Source organism: Schistocerca americana, chromosome 4 (genome assembly GCF_021461395.2).
Source record: "Schistocerca americana isolate TAMUIC-IGC-003095 chromosome 4, iqSchAmer2.1, whole genome shotgun sequence".
Taxonomy (NCBI): Eukaryota; Metazoa; Arthropoda; class Insecta; order Orthoptera; family Acrididae; genus Schistocerca; species Schistocerca americana.
The window spans coordinates 383,946,332-383,973,749 of NC_060122.1; positions in this window are offsets into that span (position 1 = coordinate 383,946,332).

The window sequence follows — 27,418 nt, forward strand, 5'->3', positions numbered from 1 at the left end:
CTACGTGCACTTGAAACAGTTTTAAAGGGCGTCACTGTGGTTCTGCACGTAGCCGGCTGATAAACTGTGCAATATACAGCAATAGGAGAGGATACATTTTCCAGTGTTTTGAAAGACACTCTGTTAGTATCCCTAGTGCAGCTGAATGACGAGCCATTGAGTATGACTTCAGGTGACTTTCAGTAGTGGTTCAGTGAACTCAGACATCACAACAATTCACCAAAGACAGCCTGTTCCATCATGTGTTATCTCATGAGGTAGCAACATCGTACCATTTTTCAAGAGGATAACGCTCGTATTAAAACGTGAAATGCTTCTCTGTTGTAGCAGTGAGATCGTCTGATCTGTCCCCAATAGAACTTTTGTAGCTTTGACATCAGTTCCATCACTAGTTTTTCAACATTTGTCTAATTTATCACAGGAGAGGACACAATGGCAGAACTATACTCTTCCCAGCCAAATTAGCGTGTATGGAGGTTGAACAGGATTCAGCTTCTCACTGACAAGGCACCAGCAGTGTGCTCCTGCTGTCAATTTCGTTGTTCATTCAACTTGATTTTGTAGTTACTGAAATAAAACCGTATAATCTCTCAATATGCGAATATTTTTGTCACCTCCTCCTCTCGTTGTAGCTGTTTGTTTAACTTCTTTTATGTGTAGTACAACTTAATTTAACTGTCGCGGGAAGCACATTAAAGTTCATAATCAGGAAGAGTCTTCTGTCAGTCGAGAATCAATCAGTCCGTCTGTTGCGAAGTCTGACGGTACCTACTGTCGGTTCTGCGCTCGCCTTAGTAACTACCCAAGGAAAATTAACTTATTAATGGGCCGGACACTTAAACACCTGCCAACAGTGAAATCCACCGACGAATATTCATTGTGAACCACGTGGAGGCAATGATTCCGCAATATTTATGCCCTCAGTATTCAGGGTCCGATTTGGCCAGCTCAGGTTAATCCAGATTCTCTTCCAGTTCCCATGAAAGTTGGGGCATTCGTACTAGAGGATTCCTGTGGATGATTTTACTCTTCCCACGTTATACGACTCGTTGTGGAAGAAACTTACACATTAGTTATATTGTACTTTGCAAATGTAAGTCCATTATCATCACACGAAGAATGAATGTGTCCTAACACAATGCGAGTAATAAACACTATGTAAACTGGCCAATAACTCTGTCGTTACCCCATAGAGGTCACAGATAGGAGCAAATGCCAAACTCCAAAAACGGCCTCGACATAAACCGACAACCTGCTGTGCTCGTGTTGACGAGTGTTACATATCACTTATTGCATCGAGGACTTTTCGACAAGGACACTTGTGTGTCACCATAACATTACATTTATATTATCACCGTATAACTGTTACTCACATGTGAGGCACGAGTATTCAAGAACCGATAGCCTTAGGTTGAATGCCATGAAGTCTGCCCACGGGTTTTGGCGCAGCTCAGAAGGTCTCTCAGATACCACCGTTCCGACAACCTCTGCGGATGGAAACTTCACGACTGCCCCAGTCATCGTCAACCACGAGACTCATCTGGTGAGTGCTCAGTATTCACAGCACTGTCACGTGGCGAACAAATTGGTGTCAATTGGCTGTTATTGGCCTCAACGAGCCGAATAGATGAGTATAGTTCTGTATCGTACGTGTTGACTGCTGCTGGGTCCACAGTGACGTACCAGTCTGCAATGAGATGCCCTCTCAAGGGCTGAGGTCTCTATGAGCAGTGCCTTATCTGGTACTCGTGTTATTGGTGGACACCAAATAGCAGGCCGTTGTGGCCGAGAGGTTCTAGGAGCTTCAGTCTGGAACCGCGCGACCGCTACGGTCGCAGGTTCGAATCCTGCCTCAGGCATGGATGTGTGTGATGTCCTTAGGTTAGTTAGGTTTAAGTACTTCTAAGTTCTACGGGACTGATGACCTCAGATGTTAAGTCCCATAGTGCTCAGAGCCATTTGAACCATTTTTGACACCAAATAAACAAGTATCCTGAAAAGAAGAATCACACTGTTTATTGAATAACGACACTAGCAGTGAATGGAAAGCGGAAAGGTTAGATTAGCATGCTGTCAACAGGAAACTTATTGGAGATGGCAATGGAGAAAGCAACTGACCATATCCTTTGCAAGGAATCCAGCCCAACATTCTAAATAAAGTGAAACTAAGTAAAATCTAAATCTGGAAGGCTGGGCAGTGATTTGAATACTCTTCTTCTAAATGCGGGTCCATTGCAGAGCATGAGGAAGCAGTTAGTGATTATATAGAAGAGTTTTTTTCAGTAGCGGTGTTCCATGACGATGTTCACCTAACTTCTATGGTACTATCAAGATTAGCCGTTTTCTGAGGAAACGTCTTATCAACATACGTTGCGGGATAGAAGTAGACGAATGGTGGCCGTACTGCATTCAGTGGGGAATCCATATTAACTTTGGTTCTTTGCACAGAGTCTCACGAAATCTGTGGAGTACGTGAATATAACTGTTGTCAGATTCCCTTATGGGGGTAATTTCTTCTTTACGAAATATGACATTCGCTGAGAAGGCATTTATACGCACCAAAACACTATAATCGTGGTTCAGTTGTGCGATTAGCGCGATGAATTCCGTTTAATTTCTCTGTTCAAAAATTCGTCTGATATATTTTCTGCAGAACCTCTCGTAATTCTGGCGAATTTCGTGACCTGAACATGGAAAATGGGACATCGTCGATCTTGTTTCATCAATTAAATAGGCTAACAACGCGCAAAAACGAACTAGTATATGGGTTGTCATAACGTTTCCAGTTGGTGCTGTAACATTTCGCTTCAGATGTGCCTGGTAGCTTCGGATGTATCTAGTTATGAATGAAGGTCAAGCTGACTAAGCGACAACACACCAGAGTCCAGCAGAAATCAGTACTAGTCCATATTAATTCCGATAAAAACATCTAGCAGGTAACACCGCAGAAACGTGACAGACATCTCTTTAATCTGATGCTTGATATGAACACATTGCTACGGCAGAAGTACAGACCCTAGAAGCAGGAGGAGGGGGGAAGGGGTTAGAGGGTGGGAAAGTACAGGCGTACCACCGCAGTCAGTAATTTATTTTGTGAAACTGAAAGATGGATCATATAAGCTCATCAAATGCTTTTATAGAGCGTCTGCCTCAGAAGCAGTAGTTGCGAATATTTGACGGGAAACTTGGAGATTATTTCATGTACACCTACACCTACGTGATTACTTTGCAATTAGCAATTAAGTGTCTGGAAGAGGACTCATCGAACGACCTTCAGGCTGTTTCTCTACCGTTCCACTCTCGAACTGCGCACTGAAAAAAAATTATACTCAGTTCTTTCCGTGAGAGCTCTGCTTTACCTTACTTTATTATGATGATCATTTCTCCCTCTGTAGGTGGGCATCAACAAAGTTGAGGAGCAAGTTGGTGATGGAAATTTCATGAAAATATCCTGCTGCAGTGTAGCCAAAGCCTCAAGGAGAAAAAGTGAGCGATATCAAAATTTCAACGAGGAGAGCCATGCCTGAAGCTTTCAATGAGAACTAAGGAGTTGACTGAAAATCCTAAGAAGCTTTGGTCTTCTACTGGGTGTTTCCGTAAGGGCGTGCAGAACATAGAGGATGCTCCAATGAACAATTTGAGGTAGGGAACCCGGGGTAGGAGAAGCCAGCTTAAGGAGATAATAGGAGTAAGATCACGTTGTACTTTTTTTTACATTAGTTACAGTTAACTGTAAATACTATCCTTGACACAATGAAGGTACCATTTGTACTGTATCTTATAAAACGTGCCGAAACTGACGGCCATGAACCTCAATGTAAGCATGACATCGGCGGACAAGATTCTGGCGCACCCTGACAAATATACCTGGAGTGTTTCGAATCATATCACAGGCAGCTACAATTCTGGCAACTAATTCCATTTCCGTGTTCACTGGGTTCTCACTGACAAGTGACTCTAGATATTCCCACAGGAAGTAATCAAGGGGATTCAGGTCAGATAACCTCGCAGGCCACGGAATAGGACCTCCCCTTCCAGTCCAGAGACTAGGAAATACAGCATTGAGATAGCTGCGGATGTCCATACTGAGCCGGCCGGAGTGACCGAGCGGTTAAAGGCGCTACAGTCTGGAACCGCACGACCGCTGCGGCCGCAGGTTCGAATCCTGCCTCGGGCATGGATGTGTGTGATGTCCTTAGGTTAGTTAGGTTTAAGTGGTTCTAAGTTCTAGGGGACTTATGACCACAGCAGTTGAGTCCCATAGTGCTCAGAGCCATTTTTTTGTCCATACTGAAGTGAGGCGGTGCACCGTCATGTTGTATCCACATCCTGTCACGAACAGCCACGGGTACGTTCTCCAACAACTCACGAGCGTCATGTACAGATGGCCGTTCAGATGGCCAGTTAGAAGATATGGCCCCATGAGACTGTCGCCTACAATTCCGGCCAAGATGTTCGCAGCAAAACGTACTTGATGGTATGCCTCTACTACAGCGTGAGGGTTGTCCTCATCCCACACAAGGGTATTCCTGCTGTTCGAAATACCATCACGATCAAATGAGGCCTCGTTAGTAAACAGCACGATTTGGAGGAAATCTGGTCGATCAATCCATTGTTGGAGCAACCACTAGCTTAATGAGACCCTTGGTGCAAAGTCAGTCACAAGCATTACATGGACTCGTTGTGGGTGATTCGGGTATAATGGTTGTTCGTGGCCGGCCGCTGTGGTTAAGCGGTTCTAGGCGCTTCAGTCCGGAACCGCGCTGCTGCTGCGGCCGCAGGTTCGAATGCTGCCTCGGGCATGGATGTGTGTGATGTCCTTAGGTTAGTTAGGTTTAAGTAGTTCCAAGTTTAGGGGACTGAAGACCTCAGATGTTAAGTCCCATAGTGCTTAGAGCCATCTGAACCATTTTTTGTTATTCATGGAGTACTCGCTGTACGTAGTGTGTGTAGCGCCCAGTCCGCAGCCCGTGGTCGTGCGGTAGCGTTCTCGCTTCCCACGCCCGGGTTCCCGGGTTCGATTCCCGGCGGGGTCAGGGATTTTCACTGCCTCGTGATGACTGGGTGTTGTTTGCTGTCCTTAGGTTAGTTAGGTTTAAGTAATTCTAAGTTCTAGGGGACTGATGACCATAGATGTTAAGTCCCATAGTGCTCAGAGCCATTTGAAACATTTTTGTAGCGCCCGTTTCAAGAGCAATAGGACGAGTACTTGTCGTGGGGGTCCGCTGTAACACATTCCAGCACTTATTCTTCAAAACCGGGAATGCGAGTGGTTCTCATGTTGCCAGGTCCGTCGTTTCTTCTTTCCAATGAACCAGATTCCCGCATTCGTCGATCGAGAGAAGTAAACACTCGTCGTGATGGATGATGTCTGGAAATCGTTCCCTGTACAGTATTTCAGCAACGAGAGCATTGCAACTTTCTTTCCCATACACAAGGTCCGAGTCAATGAGTTCTACGAAACTGTACCGGAGCTGCTCCATCGTATTGTACTATACGCCTCTGAATAGCACTGAGTAATGAATGGGTCTGTCGTTGATTCATAACACCTTCTGTCATGGGACAATGTATAAACGATACAACAGGGCCACCTTATGGACAAGTAAATTAAACAAAACCTGCATCATGCCTTCCTAGTTATAAGGCTCCGTCCTCCTTGTTTCCTTGCCGGAAATAAACAATGTACATGTAAATACACAGCACAGTTCATGTAAACGTTCATGGATGTTAATTGTAAATAAGCTGAAAAACAGTAATGTTAGACAAAGCGGTAGACAAGATGAGTTCCATATCTCCTTAAGCTGGCATCTCCGACCCCAGGTTCCCTGTCTCTAATTGTTCAGTGGAGCATTCTCTATGCCCTGTTACATTTTTGCACGCTGTTACGGAAACACCCTGTATTAAATCAGTAAACGGATCGAAGCCATTTGTCCAGACATTTTGTGACGGAGGTCATTCCCGTTTCCAAGACGGGTCTTGTCTTACACAATCGCAAAACTACTGGCCTACATCTCTGACGTTGGTTTGTTGTAGGATTTTGCAACGTGTTTTATGATCGCGTACCATCAGGTTCCTGGGGAACGAAAACAAGAATTAAGTCTGATAGATTTTAAACTGTTGTGGAGAGAAAGGGTACAAGCTGTATCAGAATGGAATGTTATGAGTAGTGATTTTTACAATCTTTAGTCTCAGTTAACAGAGAACAATATACCGCAGGGATGCAATGGCCGATTGTGAGTTTAATCTTGCAGAGACCATTACGTGAACTATAATTTATGTGTTGTTTTCTTCTGACCGCGTTACAATGGCACCGCTTTCAGTGTGTTTGAATCCAGTATTTTACTAGATGGAGCCTCCCCTCCTTTATTTGGCTCAATTTTGTTTTTAATTTTTGTAGTAAAATCTTGTAAAAAATTGTGTAATCCGCTTTTAGCTGTTAATCCTCAGTTATTGTGCAATCAAGGTTCCTGGTTCCGCAATAAACGATTATCAGTTACAAGCGGACTCTGCAATTTTTTAGATTTCACTACAAAATTTTTTTAACCATGCGTAGGTTGTACACGTAGAAGATTTATGTGCTCCTATATTTAGCTTTAACATGGGGCTCTGTATGAGACTATGACAATTATTTTATGCAGTGGTTAGCGCACCGCACTATCATTCGGGAGGACGACGGTGCAAATCCCCGTCTGCCTATCAAGACTTAGGTTTTCCATTTTTTCATGAAATCGCTCCAGGCAAATACAGGTATGGTTACCTCGAAAAAAGCACGGCCGATTACCTTCCTTGTCCTTTCGTTAGCCAAGCTTTTGCTCCGTCTCTCATTCCCGTGCCATCAACAGGATGTTAAACTCTAATCTTCCTTCTATATATTAAATCTGACCGACATGTAAGTAAACGCAATCTGATTGTGCTGGATAAAGTTTCGTAGTGGCAAAATCTTTCTCAAAACGTAACGGAAGAACGGGAGGGAGGGCGGGGGGTTAGCTAGAGTTAATGAAGACAAAACTGAAATTGGAATTCTCACTGCAGATATCATACTTCTTCGGAATGTGTATGTAAAGAAATTCTATCTTATTCATACAATCTGTGCCATCTTCCACCAAATAATCTGAAATATCCTGAGCTTGTGTAGTAGGAGCTCGACAGCGTTTTAGACTTATCTATGTAACTGAAAATTCTACACTGAAGCGCGAAAGAAACTGGTATAGGCATGTGTACACAAATACAGAGATATGTAAACAGGCAGAATACTGCGCTGCGGTCGACAACGCCTACATAAGACAAGACTGGCGCAGTTGTTAGGTCGGTTATGGGTGCTATAATCGCAGCTTATCATGATTCAAGTGAGTTTGAATGTGGTTTTATAGACGGCGCACTAGCGATGAGACACAGCATCTCCGAGGAAGCGATAAAGTGGGGATTTTCCGTACGACCATTTCACAAGTGTACCGTGAATATCAGGAATCCGGTAAAACATTAAATCTCCGACATCGCTGCGGCCGAGAAAAGATCCTGCAAGTTGGGACCAACGACGACTGAAGAGAATCGTTCAGTGTGACAGAAGTACAGCCCTTCCGCAAAGTGCTGCAGATTGCAATGCTGGGCCATCAACGAGTGTCAGCGTGCGAACCATTCAACGAAACATCATCGATATGGGCTTTAGGAGCCAAAGGCCCACTCGTGTACCATTGATGAATGCACGATAGCCACGCAAAGCTTTACGCCTCGCCTGGGCCCGTTTACACTGACACTGAACTGTTGAAGACTGGAAACATGTGGCCTGGTCGGACGAGTCTCGTTTGAAATTGTATCGAGCGGACGGACGTGTACAACCTCATGAATCCATGGACCCTGCAAGTCAGCAGGGGACTGTTCAAGCTGGTGGAGTCTCTGTAATGGTGTGGGACATGCGCAGTTGGAGCTATATGGAACCCCTGATATGTCTGGATACGACTCTGACAGATGACACGTACGTAAGAATATAGTCTGATCGCCTGCATCCATTCATGTCCATTGAGCATTCAGACAGAATTGGGCAATTCCAGTAGAACACTGCAACACCCCAAACGTCCAGAATTTCTACAGAGTGGCTCCAGGAACACTCTTCTGAGTTTAAACACTTCCGTTGGTCACAAAATTCCCCAGACATGAATGTTATTGAGCATATTTGGGGTGCCTTGCAAACGTGTTGTTCAGAAGAGATCTCCACCCCTCGTACTTTTACGGATCTATAGACAGCCCTGCAGGATTCATGGTGTCAGTTCCCTCCATCACTACTTCAGATATTAGTCGAGTCCATGCCACGTCGTGTTGCGGTACTTCTGCGTGCTCGTGAGGCCCTTACACAATGTTAGGCAGGTGTACCAGCTTCTTTGGATCTTCAATGTTTAAAGTGGTGTTAGGATGGCTAGATGTGGACGAAGTTTGGTGGTAGTACAGAAGGAAAGGCAGCTTGCAGATACAAGAATAAATCCTTTATTGCTGTTTGCTCACGTTCGTTTGACTTTGATGCGGTTAGTGTTGATGGCTAACGCGGCAAATACATCATTACTGCGTCTCTGACAGTGTGCCACTGCTAGAGCTGTGTGAGATAAATCTTGCGTTGGCGGTGGTTCACAGCGTGGTCAGCCCCGCATAAACGGCTGTCGCTGTGAATATGCTGGGCTATGTCTCGCCCCCAGTGGCACAAGGCAACGATGTTCTCCGTCGATGCATCGGCATGGGAGGGGACGACTGGATCTCCCACATCGCAGTTCCGAGAACGCGATAGCGCAGAGCTGTCCGAGTGTCCAGGTGTTAAGGTGGCAGACGGAAATTTGACGTCGGGCGACGATGGACAGCATCATCGTCACGGCGCTGATCAACATATTTTGGACCTCATATTATAGCCCATCTGTTCGACCACGACGAGCTGATCTAGGTGGATTTTAATGCAGCTGCTTCTCCTGACTTTGCGGAAGGGGCCGTGTTTGTGTGTCACGCGAGAATGTCTGGAACAGAGTCCAATGTCTGAGGTTCGACTGTTATCACTCAGTAGTCGGTCAAAGAGCAAAAGCTTGCTGAAGACTGGTTCACTATCAGGTAGTTGACTTCTGGAGGCAGAAGTATGGGTACGCCACCAGGTTACTGACTTTCAGAAACAGTGGTATGGAAGCAGCTCACTGTTGCTGAGTGGTTGAACTGGCAGTGTGTCGTTCGATGGTGGCCAATATCCGGGTCCTAGCACTCTGTCTTCGGCTCTGAGCACTGCCATAGTCCATCTCGTTGCATTTCTTCACACCATACCAAAAATCTGGGGCTCCATATTCCTGTTGAAAACTGGCTGTAATATAAACTCTGATCATTTACGAGTACACTGCCGACAAAAAAAATTAGTACACCTAGAAAGACGACGTCGATTTTGATCCGATGACGGCATATGCCACCTGGGTAATAGTAGATAAACTGATAATGGTTTCAATTACGCCCACCAACCCGATAGCGTATTAGCATAACTACAAAGGCGGCGTCTGTGCCTACCCTTTAATAGTGAATGTTCACAGCCAGAAGGCTCAATATGTGTGCAAACGTGTGTAGCAAGCAAGTAACTATGCCGTGGACACGCTCTCATGCTCCCTACAGCCAAATGAGCGGGTTTGAAAAGGATTAAACTGTGGCTTCCGAGTGGGGAAATAGTCCTTTGGAGAACTACCACACAAAATGGACGTGCTGCATCAGTTGTGCAATGATACTGATGTCAGTGGTTCAAATGGTTCAAATGGCTCTGAGCACTATGGGACTTAACATCTATGGTCATCAGTCCCCTAGAACTTAGAACTACTTAAACCTAATTAACCTAAGGACATCACACAACACCCAGTGATGTCAGTGGCCACGTGAATATTCTCACACCAATAGACGAGATTCTGGGCGTCCATACAGCACTGATGTAAATGTAAACGTCGTGTGACTAGGGCCTCCCCTCGGATAGACCGTTCGCCGGCTGCAAGTCTTTCGCTTTGACGCCAGTTCGGGGACTTGCGCGTCGATGGGGATGAAATGATGATTATTAGGACAATACAACATCCAGCCCCTTAGCGGAGAAAAACTCCTACCCAGCCGGGAATCGAAGTCGGGCCCTTAGGATTGAGATTCTATCGCGCTGACCACTTTTTTTTTTTTTCGACATAGTTCGTTGCGTTTGATCTGGGTGGACGTCACAAGTCATTCCTTCAAGTTGATCGTTGATTCCTTGACTCAGGTTTTTTATTACAAGACATCCGTTCAAGTTGATTGTTGATTCCTTGACTCAGGTTTTTTATTACAGAGAGCACGCAGCCCTCTGACCGAACACGCTGAGCTACCGTGCCGGCTGCCATTCAGCTACCGGGAGCGGACATAACAGCACAGATGCCCACCAGGATCGTCGTACTGTACGGGCAGCAGAGCAGATCGCGCAGCTATCAAAGCACAGATAAGAGGGTTTGTGAGCCCGGACGTGTCAACACGGACTGTTGCAAGCCTATTATCTGCAATGGAACAACAGGCACTCATACCTCTAGCCCGTCTTCCACTCACGCCACAGCATCGACGTCCACGGCTCGACTGGTGCTGTCAGAGGATCACTTGGAAGATGGAATGGCGCGCCGTGGTCTTCAGCGATGAATGTACTACATTCTGCCTGCACGCAAGTGTTGGTTGTCTGCACGTACGGTGTAGACCTGGTGAACACTGTCTCGTATAGGGCATTCGTCCAAGACACACTGCCCCCCCCCCCCTCCCAGGCCCTATGGTCTGGGGTATACTCTCAAAAATGTTCAAATGTGTGTGAGTTCCTAAGAGACCAAACTGCTGAGGTCGTCGATCCCTAGACTTACACACTACTTAAACTAACTTACGCTATGAACAACAGACACACCCATGCCCGACGGAGGACTCGAACCTCCGACGGGAGGGGCCACGCAGTCCGTGGCATGGCGCCTCTTACCGCGCGGCCACTCCGAGCGGCGGGTATACTCTCGTACTCCTTTGGTGTTTGTGGAGGGGACGTTAACCAGCGCTCGATACGTGCAGAATGTTGTTAGACCCGTTCGCTTGCTGTTCTTGCAACGTGATGTGTTGTTGGAACAGTATAATGTTCCCCCACACATTGCCATGAAATTCAACGTGCTCAGTAAGATGTACAGCAACTTCCCAGGCCAGCACGACCTCCGATCTTGTCTCCTATCAAACACGTGTGGAATATGATAAGACGAGATGTGACTCGTGCGACTCGGCAGCCAACAACTCTCGCAGAGCTACTTAAACAGGTCGAACAGGTGTGGCACAATGTATTCAAGAATCGCATTCGCTATCAATACGATCGACTGGATGCCAGAGTCAGTGCCTGCATTGTTGCCTGTGGAGGGTATGCCACGTACTAATATGGATGTTGTAGCGTGGGTCGATAGCTAGCTCCTCAGCACCGCTCGTGCTATTGATCTGTAAATGTCATCATTTCTGTGCGCCATTTGCATTGTTGCAACAGTAAATCTTGAGTGAATTGGGAACCTTTAAAAGGATATGATAATTTTTTTCCAGCAGCGTATTTACAGTATGAGTCCACTACTTCACTCACAGTGGCACTTGTTCCTTTACACTATTTACACATTTCTTGCGACTTCACTAGCACTCACACATGGAATATGTAGTTCATTACTGATTATGTCCTCTATCACACTGTTCCTCGTTGAGACTGTTTTAATGGTATGAACCTGCAGGCTGAAGGTTGGCGGGGATGGAAGTTGCCAAGCTTTCCAATTGAATTAATAGTAAGCAACGCCTATTATGGGTAAAATGAAGCAGACAGCAGATGTTGAGGTTCCTATAGTTAGCAGTTTGTGGCGTCTGCGTCTCCTTAGAGTTGACACGACTCGGTGGTGATGGTTGTCCCACTCGGTATGACGTGGAACGGCGTCGGTCGCTCACGACGACGCCACCCTGTAACTAGTAGAAAAACACAAACTCCTCGCGTGGTTTGGTCATATTTCAGATACCGTCTTTCGTGATTAATGTCAATATTTCTATAGAGCAGCGCGTCAGAATGTATATGCCGCTCTTGCTTCTTTGCTGATAAACGCGGCAATTGCACCACTCGATGACCTAAAATGATGACCACCAATTTTCTTTTGTTGTGAGTCCGCGACTTTTCAGCTTGCGCGAACTGGCTAATTGTAGTTCTTCCTTTTGTTATGCCCGGTTAAATAATGGATGTTGAATATTAATAATACACTCCTGGAAATGGAAGAAAGAACACATTGACACCGGTGTGTCAGACCCACCATACTTGCTCCGGACACTGCGAGAGGGCTGCACAAGCAATGATCACACGCACGGCACAGCGGACACACCAGGAACCGCGGTGTTGGCCGTCGAATGGCGCTAGCTGCGCAGCATTTGTGCATCGCCGCCGTCAGTGTCAGCCAGTTTGCCGTGGCATACGGAGCTCCATCGCAGTCTTTAACACTGGTAGCATGCCGCGACAGCGTGGACGTGAACCGTATGTGCAGTTGACGGACTTTGAGCGAGGGCGTATAGTGGGCATGCGGGAGGCCGGGTGGACGTACCGCCGAATTGCTCAACACGTGGGGCGTGAGGTCTCCACAGTACATCGATGTTGTCGCCAGTGGTCGGCGGAAGGTGCACGTGCCCGTCGACCTGGGACCGGACCGCAGCGACGCACGGATGCACGCCAAGACCGTAGGATCCTACGCAGTGCCGTAGGGGACCGCACCGCCACTTCCCAGCAAATTAGGGACACTGTTGCTCCTGGGGTATCGGCGAGGACCATTCACAACCGTCTCCATGAAGCTGGGCTACGGTCCCGCACACCGTTAGGCCGTCTTCCGCTCACGCCCCAACATCGTGCAGCCCGCCTCCAGTGGTGTCGCGACAGGCGTGAATGGAGGGACGAATGGAGACGTGTCGTCTTCAGCGATGAGAGTCGCTTCTGCCTTGGTGCCAATGATGGTCGTATGCGTGTTTGGCGCCGTGCAGGTGAGCGCCACAATCAGGACCGCATACGACCGAGGCACACAGGGCCAACACCCGGCATCATGGTGTGGGGAGCGATCTCCTACACTGGCCGTACACCACTGGTGATCGTCGAGGGGACACTGAATAGTGCACGGTACATCCAAACCGTCATCGAACCCATCGTTCTACCATTCCTAGACCGGCAAGGGAACTTGCTGTTCCAACAGGACAATGCACGTCCGCATGTATCCCGTGCCACCCAACGTGCTCTAGAAGGTGTAAGTCAACTACCCTGGCCAGCAAGATCTCCGGATCTGTCCCCCATTGAGCATGTTTGGGACTGGATGAAGCGTCGTCTCACGCGGTCTGCACGTCCAGCACGAACGCTGGTCCAACTGAGGCGCCAGGTGGAAATGGCATGGCAAGCCGTTCCACAGGACTACATCCAGCATCTCTACGATCGTCTCCATGGGAGAATAGCAGCCTGCACTGCTGCGAAAGGTGGATATACACTGTACTAGTGCCGACATTGTGCATGCTCTGTTGCCTGTGTCTATGTGCCTGTGGTTCTGTCAGTGTGATCATGTGATGTATCTGACCCCAGGAATGTGTCAATAAAGTTTCCCCTTCCTGGGACAATGAATTCACGGTGTTCTTATTTCAATTTCCAGGAGTGTATAAAGTCTTGAATCTTCAGTCCATCACCCAAGTTGTGGCCACATTATGGAATTGCGAGGATGTTAAGTTGATAAGTTATTATTCCGCTGTCAGGACGTCGCTACGTCACATGTTCAATAACTACACGACGTAATTCCAGAGATAACATATACTTAAGCAATGTTCATAATGCGTCGTACTCTTGGGACAAATCGATGACTGTTCACTGTTAAATAATCATTAATTCACTTTTCACTTCATAATATTCTAATAGTCAATTATTTTTCACAAATACGCATGATAATGTCTATTTAATTATGTAGGCGACACGAAGAACTAAAAATTTGAATCCAGTTTTATTGTTCCTTGTAATTAATTGTCCGTACGCTGAGCACGCACACCGATTTCTCACTCATGGAATTGCTTCCCTTTGCATCAGTAATCCTGTTGTTGACGACAACTTCTGAAAACTCGGTGCAATTGTACGTTCTTCATGTTTGCATTTGTCTGTTACCTACTAGAGACTAATAATTGTTTCTCTGTCAGCGATCCTTCCTTTTCAATGTCCTTGAATGTTCGTGTTTATTCAGTATCACGAAGGCTAAGTCCCATGACATATCTCACACGATTTAATTTCGTCGCGAATCTCCGTATCCCGTTATCTTGCTCGGTAAAGATGACTTTGCTTTAGTATGACTTCTGAATAATGCTTCAGTCTATATCGCAAAAGTTTCAAACTTCCGATTGGCTTAAAACAATCTAGTAGCGCTCACGTGCATGCTACGATCGCAATAGTACTAGAGAGCGACTAGACAGCAACTGAAGCTAACATTCCTATTTCCGAATTACATTGTAGTCACATCGAACTTCCTTTTCGATGCGGCTACAACTTTTTTCTATGGTAAATGCTATCTTTGTCCAATTTACCGTCTGGGCTTTAACCTTCGTTGTTAATTATTTTGCAATTCTTTCTTTGATGTTTTTGTTGCGTATCCTATCATATTCTTTCATTCAGTCTCTATTTCATTATAAATATTATTATTCACATGACATTCCTGTTGATCAAATTGTCACAATTGTAAATTTCGTCGTCAGTAACTGTCGTCACTGTCAGGATGACTAGTTTTCCTACTTCTTTTACCACAAAGGGTTGTTTATTAGGGTTTTGTAATTGGGGTGTTACAAGTTGTAAATTATATTTCTTCGGGGAACAGAGTAGTGTTGAACTAGGCACAATCAGTGCCTTAGACAGAGCGCTGGGTCCCAAGCGTTGACTGCAACTGGGCGACGCCCTGCCTCTTCAGCAAGTCTGCTGAAGCAGCCATTTCCCTACTGGTGAATTTCCGCGTATCAGTAAACTGAGACCCAGATCAGCTTCAGTAAGCTCCTGTAGTGCGACCCACTGCCTCGTCACAAAAGTTGGACCTCGGTCGTTGGCCATGTTCGAGACATTTCCGTGTGACACAAAACCGCAGGCCCTTCCGCAAAGTCGGCCGTGGACAGCTGCATTTAAACCCGCAACCCAGCCGAGAAGATGATCGGCTCAGCAGGGCCACGCGTGGCACCTGCCTTGTGTCATTTGTCACCATGAGTTGTACAGATACAGCCTTGGAGTCTACTCCGTAAACATATAGAAGCCGCCAACGCCACTCCCGGGCTCCGAAAAGACGACTGGTACCTGCGTGCAGAGACCCTTGGCAGGCACCTCTACGGAACTCCTCGCCATCGTATCTGCCAACACCTCCTCGTTTGAGGCGCGAATGAAAACCAACCCAGTTCCGTGCCGCCGGAGTCCACCAACCAATCTCCGCTATTTTTCACCCATCGGTCCAGAGCTTATCTCTGGACGACAGTGGCGTTCAGAATACACCGTTGGCTGTCCCTTACCCGTGGCAGAGCCGCGATTCAAGACCCACTGTGCCAGCTACATCAAATTAGCATTCCGCCTCCCATGCTGCGTGGAAACATTACGAGCTGATGCCATTCTGAGTGGAAATATTACAATCTGACACCAAACCCTAACAGAGACAAGAGGTGACTATTCACGTTGTAGCCTGTTTTCTGGGCGAAGAGCGATAGCAGTGGCTAGGCTCTCTGTCGTCTCTCCTCTTAAGGACCTGAATTGATGCAGGTTATCGAAAGATGGAAGAAATTACCTTTGGGAGATGTACCAACCATCACTGTTGCCTAACAAATCACTCACCAGATGATCTTCTGTCCCAGGCGTTGAATTTCGTTTCTTACAGCAGATGTTTCACCGCCTGCTAAAAAAATTGATTAATAAAAGGGACATCAGGGAAGCTCCAGTCTAATAAAAATCTGTACAATCTAGCAATACATCTATTTGGAAATGGACTCGTAAATGAGAGACAGTCACGTCACAAGTTTTCTAAACTGCCATTCACAGTAACACACCCATTGGGAGAGCAATATGCTTACTGTAGGGTAAGTCAAAAGAACATAAGTTCACACGGACAATAACGTCTTCAGAATAAAGACAGGTCCCTACAGAGAGCGCAGAAATTAATTAAAATGAATCACTAAAACGAAAGAAGCTACAGTCTACATTTTTCAAAAAACCCACTAGGAAACAAACTGCTTTGGTATCCCCTAATCCAGTCTGTGGGGAGAAACGACTTGACCATGTTGCTATAAGCAGTCAGTCTACAGCAGAGATACTCAATGTAAAAGTTACTAAGAGTGCAGGTTTAGATTCAGATCACTATCTATCTGTCGTTAAATTCAAATTAGGCCAATATACAAAAGAAAGAGCCAATATCAACCTAAACAGTTTGACACACAGAAATTAACTAAGAAAGATAATTTCAGGACACTTTTGGAAAAGAGAACACCTAAAACACGGGAACAACTTCAAAAAGACCCCATTCTCCTTAACAAAATATGGAAACATGCCTGGTGGAATGATGAGTGTGACGAACTGATCCTAACAAGACAACGATCTTGGAACATATGGAAGGCAAATAAAAATGATAAAAATAGGAACTCCCTAAAAGAAGCCCGGAAGCAAGCATCAAAAGGCCTCAAAAAATCAAAGTGCAGTACCTGAAAGACCAACTAGCATCAGTAGACTCCAACTTCAAACAGAACAATGCTAGGGACTTTTACAAAACTTTCAAAAGTAGCTTAAGGAAATGCGCTCCACCTAGCCTATCTTTCACGGACCCAAAAACGCAGAAAACTGAATACAATAGCATAGGCAATTGTAGAATACTTGCCGAATACTTTGAAGAACTACACAACTGTGATCCACCGAAAGAAAAATTTAATTTCGATATTGTAAACCCAACGTCACCGGTCTCAAAGCCGCCAACCACAGAAGAAATAAAAGAAATCATAAAAGACCTTAAAAATAATAAAGCACCTGGAGAGGATAATATAGTTGCTGAATTATGGAAGTACTCCAGTGACAACATGATACAATTTCTATCAGAAATACTCAAAGAAATCTGGACAACACACAGATTACCACCAGAATGGACATCTGCACTAATACATCCACCACATAAAAAGGGAAGAAAACGGATCCTAGCAATTATAGGGGAATCTCCCTGTTACCAGTGACCTATAAGATCTTGTCTAAGGCGCTTTTAAAAAGAGCGGAAGAAATACTTGACAAACAACTAGGAGAATATCAGACTGGATTTAGGAAGCGAAGGTCATGTGCAGAAAAAATATAATTTAAAGAACATAATAGAAATGAGGAAAATCAGGAACTTAAAATATGTAATTGTGGATTTTAAAAAAGCTTATGATTCAATTGACAGAAATATATTGTTTGATATCTTAAAAGGAATTGGGACTCGATACTGAAACAACTGAAATAATCAAGACAACTTTGATAAATACAAAATCGAAAGTAAAATTTAGGGGAGAGCTCTCAAAATTGTTTGAAATAAAGTCAGGTGTCCGACAGGGAGATGGTTTGTCATCTCTGCTTTTCAATTGTGTGTTAGAGAAGGTAGTTCGAGAATGGAGGAAGGCCCTCAATACTAAAGGGATTCAACTAGGAAGAAATCCAAACAAGATCACTGTCGACTGTTTAGCCTTCGCATATGACGTGGCATTGATTATAGATTCGCTAGATAATGCCCAAGAACAAATAAGGGAACTGCAAAAACAAGCAGCCAAAGTAGGACTACAAATATCCTTTGATAAAAAAAAAAACAAAGTTCATGACAAACATCTGTGATGCTCCTCAAAATATTGCAGTTGACAACAATACAGTACAAAAAACAGATTCCTTTAAACACCTAGGAGAGTGGATTACATACAATGCTAAAGAAAAGACAGCTATAGAAACTAAAGTGCACAAAATGGAAAGAGTCTTTCATATGACCAAAAATGTTTATAACAAAAAATCCTTGTCCTGGAACACGAAACCGGCCACAGTAGCCGAGCGGTTCTAGGCGCTTCAGTCTGGAACCACGCTACCGCTACGGTCGCAGGTTCGAATCCTGCCTCGGACATGAATGTGTGTGATGTCCTTCGGTTAGTTAGATTTAAGCAGTTCTAAGTTCTAGGGGACTGATAACCTCAGATGTTAAGTCCTATAGTGCTCAGAACCATTTGAACCATTTGGAACACGAAATTAAGACACTACCAAACAGTGACCAGACCTGAAGCTCTGTATGCGGCAGAAACACTTAAACTAACAAGAAATGGAGATCTTAAGAAACTAGAGAAGGTCGAAAGAAGAATTTTAAGGAAAATAGTGGGAGCTAAAAGAAACGAGAATGCTGAATACAGGTCACGACCAAACAGAGAGCTATACTTGAAAACTGAAAAACTAACTGATGTAATGAGGAACAGAAGACTACAGTTTTTGGACATATATTCAGAATGGATAACAACAGACTAACCAAGCGGATATTCACATTACTCAATAGCTACAAATCCAAGCTCGCATGGTTCATAGAGACTGAAAAAGTGCATGGAAAACGCTGGAATTACAATAGAAACAATAGAAAACAGAACACATTTCAGAAAGGCAGTTCAAAAGGCAGAATTTCAGAAGAGAAAGAAAACAACTAGACGAAAGTGGGCTCAAGAAGAAAGGGAACAACACTTTAAACGGATGAAGGAAATTTGGAAACTAAGGAAATCTGATACAATGAAGAGTAGCCAAAGTTGATTCATCGTACCCTTCAAACGGGTTATTCCATAGAGGAAGAAGAGCTCATGAATACCATCAGAGCTACAGGGGTCAGACAATAGAGCTGACCACGCTGCATGTCGATTTGCGATGCCGATATCTCGCGTTACGAACATAGCGACAGCACAGTCACAACTATTGTACTTGCGACGTGCTTCGTGACTCTAAACATCACGAGCGCTACGCGGGTGGCTAACACAAGGCTGCTGCCAGCATAACGGAAAACAACACTTGCCACAAAATGGCGGTAACTTCTGCACTATGAACCTTGTGATGTTCACTCCTTTAGAAGGAAATGGTGTGTGTGTGTGGGGGGGGGGGGGGGGTACGGTGGGGGCGGGGAGGGGGTTGGAGCTCGTCTCCAGGTTACTTAAAGACTCGGCCGACTAACTACAGTGCACCTCCGCGTCATACGAAAAAGTCCCTGTAGCCAACAAACAGACATTGGAAGTGTAACCGTTTGTGCTGTTCAGGCCGACTGGAGTGGCCAAGTTTCTGCCTTCAAGTTGAGTGCCCGAATTGGTGCGAATTCGCAGAACACGGGAGAACTGAGGACGCCTCCGTCCCGGTCTGGCTTCAACAACGATTCGAAATGAGACGAAGAAACCAAGTTAGATTTCGCTATCTCGGGTGTTCTCTATAGTATATTATCAAATTAACGGGGAATGCCAGAATTATCCTGCCCCTTCCAGTCGAAGATCCTCTATGGAAAAAATTAGTTTAGTAGTATAAAATGAGTGATTAAGGTTGACGACCTACTAATTAAATAACCAACGTTTCTAAGTCTGCTATCACTTTACTCTGAATTTTCTTGGAAGTCCGAATCTGTGATCAGAATTAAAGGACCAATTTTACTACCCTCTCTTCCTTTGTGGTGGGGACTGATCTGGAAGAACACTGTGATTTTGCCACGTCCGTTATGTGCTTCACAAACTCACTGCTTCACAAGTTTTTGAGTCATCAGTCTTCTGACTGGTTTGACGCGGCCCGCCACAAATTCCTCTCCTGTGCCAACATTTTCATAGCAGACAAGCACTTGCTACCTGCGTTTTAAATTATTCGAATCTCTGTCTTCCGCTACAGTTTTTAGCTTCTACAGATCCCTCTAATACCATGGAATTTATTCCCCGTTGTCTTAACAAATATCCTATCATTCCGTCCCTTCTTCTTGTCAGTGTCTTCCATATATTCCTTTCCTCTCCGATTCTGCGGAGAACCTTCTCATTCCTTATCTTATCGTTGTACCTAATTTTCAACATTCTTCTGTAGCACCACATCTCAAATGCTTCGGTTTTTTTCTGTTCATTACTAGACAATGCTGTGCTCCAAACGTACATTCTCAAAAATTTCTTCCTCAAATTAATGCCTATGTTTGATACTAGTAGACTTCTCTTGTTCAGGAATGCCCTTTTTGCCAATGCTAGGCTGCTTTATTTGTCCTCTGTGCTCCGTCCGTCGTGGGTTATTTTGTTGCCTAGATAGCAGAATCCCCTGACTTCGTCTACTTCGTAATCCCCGATTGTGATGTTACCTTTCTCGCTGTTCTCATTTCTGCTACTTCTCATTACTTTCGCCTTTCTTCTGTTTACTCTCAATCCATATTCTGTACCCATTAGACTGTTCATTCCATTCAGGAGACCCTGTGATTCTTCTTCCATTTCACTCATGATAGCGATGTCTTCAGCGAATCTTATCACTGATATCCTTTCACCTCGAATTTTAATCGCGCACTTAAATCTTTCTTTGATTTCCGTTCAAAATGGTTCAAATGGCTCTAAGCACTATGGGACTTAACATCTGAGGTCATCAGTCCCCTAGACTTAGAACTACTTAAACCTAACTAACCTAATGACATCACACACATCCATGCCCGAGGCAGGATTCGAACCTGTGACCGTAGCAGCAGCGCGGTTCCGGACTGAAGCGCCTAGAACCGCTCGGCCACAACGGCCGGCTTTTGATTTCCGCCATTGCTTCTTCGATTATACACTCCTGGAAATGGAAAAAAGAACACATTGACACCGGTGTGTCAGACCCACCATACTTGCTCCGGACACTGCGAGAGGGCTGTACAAGCAATGATCACACGCACGGCACAGAGGACACACCAGGAACCGCAGTGTTGGCCGTTGAATGGCGCTAGCTGCGCAGCATTTGTGCACCGCCGCCGTCAGTGTCAGCCAGTTTGCCGTGGCATACGGAGCTCCATCGCAGTCTTTAACACTGGTAGCATGCCGCGACAGCGTGGAAGTGAACCGTATGTGCAGTTGACGGACTTTGAGCGAGGGCGTATAGTGGGCATGCGGGAGGCCGGGTGGACGTACCGCCGAATTGCTCAACACGTGGGGCGTGAGGTCTCCACAGTACATCGATGTTGTCGCCAGTGGTCGGCGGAAGGTGCACGTGCCCGTCGACCTGGGACCGGACCGCAGCGACGCACGGATGCACGCCAAGACCGTAGGATCCTACGCAGTGCCGTAGGGGACCGCACCGCCACTTCCCAGCAAATTAGGGACACTGTTGCTCCTGGGGTATCGGCGAGGACCATTCGCAACCGTCTCCATGAAGCTGGGCTACGGTCCCGCACACCGTTAGGCCGTCTTCCGCTCACGCCCCAACATCGTGCAGCCCGCCTCCAGTGGTGTCGCGACAGGCGTGAATGGAGGGACGAATGGAGACGTGTCGTCTTCAGCGATGAGAGTCGCTTCTGCCTTGGTGCCAATGATGGTCGTATGCGTGTTTGGCGCCGTGCAGGTGAGCGCCACAATCAGGACTGCATACGACCGAGGCACACAGGGCCAACACCCGGCATCATGGTGTGGGGAGCGATCTCCTGCACTGGCCGTACACCACTGGTGATCGTCGAGGGGACACTGAATAGTGCACGGTACATCCAAACCGTCATCGAACCCATCGTTCTACCATTCCTAGACCGGCAAGGGAACTTGCTGTTCCAACAGGACAATGCACGTCCGCATGTATCCCGTGCCACCCAACGTGCTCTAGAAGGTGTAAGTCAACTACCCTGGGCAGCAAGATCTCCGGATCTGTCCCCCATTGAGCATGTTTGGGACTGGATGAAGCGTCGTCTCACGCGGTCTGCACGTCCAGCACGAACGCTGGTCCAACTGACTCGCCAGGTGGAAATGGCATGGCAAGCCGTTCCACAGGACTACATCCAGCATCTCTACGATCGTCTCCATGGGAGAATAGCAGCCTGCATTGCTGCGAAAGGTGGATATACACTGTACTAGTGCCGACATTGTGCATGCTCTGTTGCCTGTGTCTATGTGCCTGTGGTTCTGTCAGTGTGATCATGTGATGTATCTGACCCCAGGAATGTGTCAATAAAGTTTCCCCTTCCTGGGACAATGAATTCACGGTGTTCTTATTTCAATTTCCAGGAGTGTAGATTGAACAGTGGCGGCAAAAGACAAAATCTGCGTCTTACACCATTTTTAAGCCGAGCACTTCGTTCTTGGTCTCCCATTGTTGTTGTTCCCTCTTGGTTCTTGCAGGTATTATGTATTACCTGTCTTTCCCTATAGCTTACCCCTGTTTTTCTCAGAACATCAAACACCTTATACCATTTTACATTTCGGACGCTTTTTCCACGTCTACAAATTTTATGAACATATCTTTATTTTCCTCAGTCTTGCTTCCATTATCAGCCGCAACGTCAGAACTGCTTCTCTTGTGCCCTTACCTTTCCTAAAGCCAAACCGATCGTCATCTAACACATTTTCAATTTTCTTTTCCATTCCTAGTAACTCGGACGCATGAACTGTTAAGCTGAATGTTCGATAATCCCGACACTTGTCGGCTTTTGCTATCTTCGAAATGGTGAGGATGATGTTTCTCCTGACGCTGATGGTATCCAAATGGAGAGGATGATGTTTCTCCTGAAAGCTGATGGTATATCGCCGTCTCATACATTCTGCACACTGATATAAGTAGTTGATTTGTTACCACTTCCTCCCATCATTTTAAAAATTCCCATGTAGTGTTATTCGTCCTTTCAATCTTATTTGATCTTAAGCCCTCCAAAGCTCTCTAAAATTGAATCCTGTTTCTTCCTCTGTCATTAAAGTCCTCCCCCTCACAGAGGGCTTCAGTGTATTCTTTCCACTTACCCGCGCCCTCCTCTGGACTTAAAAGTGGAATTCACATTGCAGTCTTAACGTTACCGTCCTTGCTTTTAATTCCACGGAAGGTTTATTGACTTTCGTGTATTCTGAACCAGTCCTTCCGACAACCATACGAGCAATTCCCTCATATTTTTCATGCAGCCATTTCGGCTTAGCTTCCCTGCACTTCCTAGTTCTTTCATTCCTGAATGATTTGTATCTCTGTATTCCTGAATTTACCTGACCATTTTTGTACTTCCTTCTTTTGTCGACAACCTGAAGTATTTCTTTTGTTGCCATGGTTTCTTCGCAGTTACTTTCCTTGTACCTACGTTTTTCTTTCCAGCTTCTGTGATCGCCCATTTTAAAGATTTCCATTCCTCTTCAACTCATCTACCTACTCAGTTATTCATTATCACAGTATCTATAGCCTCAGAGAACTTAAAGCTTATCTCTTCATTCCTCAGTATTTTCGTATCCCACAACTTTGCACATTTTTTTTTCTTTCTGACTATTCTCTTAAACATCAGCCTATTCTTCATCATACTAAATTGTGATCTGAGCTTATATCTGCCCCTGGGTATGAAATGTCGTGTGGCTAGGGCCTCCCGTCGGGTAGACCGTTCGCCTGGTGCAGGTCTTTCGAGTTGGCGCCACTTCGGCGACCTGCGCGTCGATGGGGATGAAATGATGATGATTAGGACAACACAACACCCAGTCCCTGAGCGGAGAAAATCTCCGACCCAGCCGGGAATCGAACCCGGGACCTTAGGATTGACATTCCGTCACGCTGACCACTCAGCTACCGGGGCCGGACTGCCCCTGGGTAAGCCTTACAATCCAATATCTGATTTAGAAATCTCTGCTTGACCATCATGTAATCTAACTGAAATCTTCCCGTTTCTCCCGATCTTTTCCAAGTACATCTCCTCCGCTTGTGATTCTTTAACAGAGTACTCGCTATTACTAGCCGAAATTTATTGCTGAACTCAGTTAGCCTTTCTCCTCTCATTCCTACTACCAAGTTCATATTCTCCCGTAACTCTTCTTCTACTCCTGCCTCCACAACAGCATTTCATTTCCTATTAGATATTCATCTCCCTTTACATACCAAATTATCGATTCAGCGTCCTCATATACTTTCCCTATATCTTTATCTTCCGCATGCGACATTAGCATGTATACCTGAACTAGTGTTGCTGGTGTTGGATTGCTGTCGATCCTGATGAAAACAACCGTATCACTGCACTGTTCACAGTAACCTACCTTCCTATACCATTTTTCCCTGCTGTTGATATTCCCCTATACTCATCTGACCAGAAATCCTTGTATTCCTTACATTTCACTTTACTAACCCAAACTATAACTAAATTGTGCCTTTGCATTTCCCTTTCAGATTTTCTAGCTTCTCTGTCGCGATCAAACTTATGACATTCCACACCTCGACTCGTAGGACGTTATCCTTTCGTTGGTTATTCAGTCTTTTTATCATGGTCACGTCCCTCTTGGGAGTACCCTACCGGAGATCCGATTAGGGGGCTAGTCAATATTTTGCCGATGGAGTGATCATCATGACGCTTCTTCAATTACAGGCCACATTCCTGTGTATACACATTACGTGTCTTTAATGCAGTAGTTTCCGTTGGCTTCTGCATCCTCAGGCAGTTGAACATTTCTGATACACCTTCAGGAGCAGTTTCGCATCCCAAGGGCTTGGGCCCTGAACCACTGTCCGTTCCTTCGCCCTCTTTGACAAGGCCGTTGGCAGAATAACGATGACTTCTTATGCCCGAAGTCTTCGGCCGCCATTGCTGAATATTTTTATACAAAATTTAACCAGTAGAGAGGTTCGAACAAGGGACAGAGGACATTTTGATTACTAAGCAAAGACGCTATCTCTTTATCACGGTTGCATTTACCTGTTTGTGTTCAGCAGCTGTTTGTCTGCAGCTTCCCTCAATGTCACACCCGTCTCCGAAACCGTCGAAAGAACCCAGAAGGCCCCAGTTGAGGGTCAAATCCCTCCTGACACACACTAAGACGGCTCCTAGGCAGCAGTAGCGGTTACTGGCCTCGACGGAAACAATTATTATATCACATAATTGTAAGGATTAGATAATTCAGGCCGTTTCATCTCAGCTTTACACAATTAAAATGAATGGGGTACGTTTCGAGAACATAATCGTCGAGTGGGCACATGTGAAGGTTTGGAACATCTGGAAAGATTCATCGAACAATATGAGGTGACCAGGTGATCTCGTTGCCAAAGGTACTCGTGTGCCGATGGGACGGTGCTTGGGTTCTGAGGCAGCATTAAAGGAATGAGAGAACGCAAACTCTGAGAAATTATTGTATTCTACTTAACTTCAATACTACGACTTTTTGATAAATTTCAGATACAAGACCTTGACAAAGCCGGGGTGAATCAAACACTTCAGGTGTTCACAATGAAGACATAAACATAATTTTTGAGGCCAACCCTGAAGTATTACTTTCGTAAAGAAAGTTGCAAATACACTATGTCGATAGTACACTGACCTAGACTGGAGGTACACAACATCTCATCAAGAACTCACCTACCACACTTTAAGAACAGGGGACAACTGCAGTGAGGCGGTTACTTTATACTCGTGACCCATGGTGCCGGTGCCAGCTCAGCTTAGGGGGCGTGGCACTCGTGCAGCTAGTGGTTGGATGGCGTCGGTCGCTCTCGCTACCTTGTCGAGTGCCAAACTCTGAACCTTAGTATAATGATCAGACACAGGATAATGTGCTTCATAGATAGAGACGATTCAACAGATCATGCGCTTTACATCTTCACAGAATATGAAAGACAAAAGAAAATTACGAGATATTATTACACTACCAGCCATTAAAATTGCTACATCAAGAATAAATGCTGATAATAAACGGGTATTCATTGAACAAATATATTATACTAGAACTGACATGTGATTACATTTTCACGCAATTTGGGTGCGTAGATCCTGAGAAATCAGTACCCAGAACAACCACCTCTGGCCGTAATAACGGCCTTGATACGCCTGGGCATTGAGTCAAACAGAACTTGGATGGTGTGTACAGGTACAGCTGCACATACAGCTTCAACACGATACCACAGTTCATGAAGAGTAGTGACTGGCGTACTGTGACGAGCCAGTTGCTCGGCCCCCATTGACCAGACGTTTTCAATTGATGAGAGATCTGGAGAATGTGCTGGCCAGGGCAGCAGTCGAATATTTTCTGTATCCAGAAAGGCCCGTACAGGACCTGCAACATGCGGTCGTGCATTATCCTGCTGAAATGTAGGGTTTCGAAGGGATCGAATGAAGGGTAGAGCCACGGGTCTTAACACATCTGAAATGTAACATCCACTGTTCAAAGTGCCGTCAGTGCGAACAAGAGGTGACCGAGACGTGTAACCAATGGCACCCTATACCATCACGCCGGGTGATACGCCAGTATGGCGATGACGAATACGCGCTTCCAATGTGCGTTCACCGCTATGTTGCCAAACACGGATGCGACCATCATGATGCTGTAAACAGAACCTGGATCCATCCGAAAAAATGACGTTTTGCCATTCGTGCACCCAGGTTCGTCGTTGAGTACACCATAGCCGGCGTTCCTGTCTGTGATGCAGCGTCAAGGGTAACCACAGCCATGGTCTCCGAGCTGTTAGTCCATGCTGCTGCAAACGTCGTCGAACTGTTCGTGCAGATGGTTGTTGTCTTGCAAACGTCTCCATCTGTTGACTCAGGGATCGAGAAGTGGCTGCACGATTCGTTACAGCCATACAGATAAGATGCCTGTCATCTCGGTTGCTCGTGATACGAGGCCGTTGGGATCCAGCACGGCGTTCCGTATTACCCTCCTGAACCCTCCGATTTCATATACTGCTAACAGTCATTGGATCTCGACCAACGCGAGCAGCAATGTCACGATACGATAAACCGCAATCGCGATAGGCTACAGTCCGTCCTTTATCAAAGTCGGAAACGTGATGGTACGCATTTCTCCTCCTTACACGAGGCATCACAACAACATTTCACCAGGCAACGCCGGTCAACTGCTGTTTGTGTATGAGAAATCGGTTGGAAACTTTCCTCGCGTCAGCACGTTGTAGGTGTCGCCACCGGCGCCAACCTTGTGTGAATGCTCTGAAAAGCTAATCATTTGCATATCACAGTATGTTCTTCCTGTCGGTAAAATGTCGCGTCTGTAGCACGTCATCTTCATGGTGTACCAATTTTAATGGCCAGTAGTGTATTAATTTCCGAAGCATCGTCTTACAAGTGGAAGAGCATTGAGATAAGCCACATAAACTTTGGATGGGTAAGCTAGAAATGGATACTGATTTCCTCGTGTTCTAAAGTAGTTAAAAACGTCAATAATTACCTAACATTGGCACGCCGTATACGAGAGGCGTTCAGTAAGTAATGCAACAGATGGTTTTGGCAGGTTG